Source organism: Monodon monoceros, unplaced genomic scaffold (assembly GCF_005190385.1).
Source record: "Monodon monoceros isolate NGI ecotype Baffin Bay Population unplaced genomic scaffold, NGI_Narwhal_1 Super_Scaffold_20, whole genome shotgun sequence".
Taxonomy (NCBI): domain Eukaryota; kingdom Metazoa; phylum Chordata; class Mammalia; order Artiodactyla; family Monodontidae; genus Monodon; species Monodon monoceros.
The window spans coordinates 123,242,300-123,245,407 of NW_021703777.1; the positions used below are offsets into that span (position 1 = coordinate 123,242,300).

At 45.6% G+C, this 3,108-nt stretch overlaps 1 pseudogene; it reads left to right on the forward strand.

Moving 5' to 3' along the window:
* The first annotated feature begins 1,903 nt into the window (after positions 1 to 1,903).
* Positions 1,904 to 2,778, forward strand: LOC114902472 (annotated as a pseudogene).
* Positions 2,779 to 3,108: the final 330 nt, after the last annotated feature.

Below are 3,108 nucleotides of genomic sequence, written 5' to 3' on the forward strand. Positions count from 1 at the left end.
TCACTGGTACTGGTGGTTAAGACTTGAGCGTATCTTTTGGCAGACACAATTCAACCCACGAATGCTAACATTTATAACGTTTTTAATAAAAATAACTTTGTTTTCCAATACACCCCCCCAAATTTTTTTAGTGAGTAGTGAAGCATTACTTCAGTTTTGTAAAACTTTTAAATATCTAACTTCATGGAAGACAGCTGGACTGCCATATCTGCTTCCCCGCATTTAATCTGTTCTGAAAGATTAAAGTATATGAAGAAAATCTGGCTGGAAAGAGGAAAAGTGTTTTCCTTTTCAGATAACTGAGGATATTCTTCTTTGATACTACACCCAAATACTACAAGTGATAGTCTCGTAAACGTTGCAGTGTGGTATCTCAAACCATATTAACTTTTCATTCTTTGATTCATTAAAAACCATTGTTCTGTATCCTGGAACAGAAAGAGGATATTAGTAGAAAAAGTGGTGCAATCTGAACAAAGTCTGTAGTTTAGTTAATAGTGTTGCACCAATGTTAATTTCTTAGTTTTGACAAATTTACCACAGTTATATAAGATTTTAGGGGTAGCTCAGTGAAGGTCATATGGGAAATCTTGCTACTGTCTTTGCAACTCTTCTATAAATTTCAGATTATTTTGCATTAAAAAGTTTTTTTAATGGATGCTCATATTAACATGTTTATTAATGTTTTGCAATTTAAAAAATATTTTCACCTCTTATCTTGCTTTATCATAACAAATGGGTTGGCAGTAATGGCTGGAATTACTATGGCCATTTTATAAAAGAAAAAACAGTGAAAGAAGTTCAGATACTTGATAAGATTCTCACTGTTGAATGGTAGAGCCAGAACTCTTCCCCTTCCTCTCCTTCTGTCTCAGTCTTCCAGAGAGATTCCCCTTAGCCTGGGTTAAGGACTCTAATCTTTTATTTCTGTAACTTTTATCGTAGCCCTTATCTCATTATATTTATTTATTTTTTATGTGGACCATTTTTTTTAAGTCTTTATTTAGTTTATTACAATATTGCTTCTGTTTTATGTGTTGGTTTCCTGGCCCCAAGGCATGTGGGATCTTAGCTCCCCGACCAGGGATGGAACCGGCACCGCTGCATTGGAAGGCGAAGTCTTAACCACTGGACCACCAGGGAAGTCCCTCATTATATTTAAATAGTCAACTATCTGTGCCCCACCCTTTCCAAACCCGGTCTGTGAAAGAAGCAGGTCTGATTCATTTTTTTATGCATGCATAGTTCAAGGACTACCAGATGGTCCATTAAAGTTTGCAGAATGATTCCAAGGGCAGTGCTCTTTCCACTATACCGGGTTATAATTTTAAACTACAGCTGACCCTTGAAAATCAGGGGTTAGGTTAGGAACGCTGACCCTCTCCGCAGTAGAAAATCCTCCTGTAATTTACAGTCAGCCCGGCACTGCATATACTTGGTTCCTCCATATCGTCTGTTCTGCATCCCCATATTCAACCAACCCTGCTTGATCCTGTACTGCTGTAGTATTTATTATTTTTAAAAATCCGGGTGGGGCTTCCCGGTGGCGCAGTGGTTGAGAATCTGCCTGCTAATGTAGGGGACACGGGTTCAAGCCCTGGTCTGGGAAGGTCCCACATGCCGTGGAGCAACTAGGCCCGTGAGCCACAACTACTGAGCCAGCGCGTCTGGAGCCTGTGCTCCGCAACAAGAGAGGCCGCGATAGTGAGAGGCCCGCGCACAGCGATGAAGAGTGGGCCCCGCTTGCCGCAACTGGAGAAAGCCCTCGCACAGAAACGAAGACCCAACACAGCCAAAAATAAATTAATTAATTAATAAACTCCTACCCCCAACATCTTCTTTAAAAAAAAAAAAAATCCGGGTGTAGCTGGACTCAAGCAGTTCAAACCCCTGTTGTTCAAGGATGACTGTATATTATTTAGATTCAGCAGCTGAGGAAAGCAGGAGGCGGTCGCCTTGGTGGAAGATCCTGTTCTTCGGGGTAAACTGCAATCTGCTAGGTATACTTTTGCAGGTTCCAGTTAGAAGTGAGACGTCCAAGGATCACTCTAAAGATAAAGTAGTCACCAGGGAGTAAAGTGAGAAGCACTGTGACAGGGGTAAAATTCAGAATAGGCACCGCGCTTCCAAGAATAGCAGCAGCGCTGGTCTTCGTGCAGCTCTACCGCTCACCTCGGCAGCAGCCCCGGCTCGGGCGCTCGGTAAGTTCCAGCACATCAGGCACCTCCGGCTCCAGCAGCTCCTCTGCTGGTCAAATCCTTCTCCACACAGATATGACAAGAGGCGGTGCTCCTCCTCCCAGTCAAACCACCCAAGAGAGATGGAAGAGGAAAGAAAGGGAGGAGACGTTCCCCCTGTCCCAACCCCAAAGGGTGCCAAGCATGGGAAAGCTCACCAAAACTGTGACCAAGGCTCATGGCATGGAGATATTCTCCACCTGTGGGAAAATTAAGATGATTGACACACCTGTAGAAGGGAAGCACCCTGATCTATTTGAAGGCCAAACATAGTAGAGTTTGAGAATCCATTTCGAGGCGAGAAGGCCCTGAAGCATATGGACAGAGGATACATTGATGACCAGGGGACCAACGCCACCGGTGTGCTGGCCCCCGGCCTAGGCAGCCCCCCAGGTGAACTAGCCCTCCCGGGAGAAAGCTGCTACTGGTTCCCCAGTGGCGCAGGTCATGCCCCCCCCGAGGCTCAGGTCTCTGTGTGCCAGTGACCCCCTTTGCCAGCCACGCCACAGTCCCAATTCCTCTGGGTAAGCAGGGCCACTGAAGTTCATGTCCCCTGTAATCTATATCCCACGCAACTCGGTTTTGTCACTGGTCTACAATGGAAGATAGGAAAGAAATCATCTCAGAGGCAGGCTTCTAAAGCAGCAACTGAGACTTTTCCTGTGAAGGCTGAGCTCTGGCTGCAGGAGTGCTGTTGGTTTGGGATGGACCTCCAGGTTCCTGGCTAGAAAGCTCACACACTTCCAGCTCCTGTGACAGAGTCGGTTCAGTGGCAAAGCCAGCAGGGACAAACAAGGCTCCAGGTGGCAGTGTGGCCCCTGCTTGGGTGCACAGTTTTCCTTTCCACAGATGACCTGGGACCACACTGGTG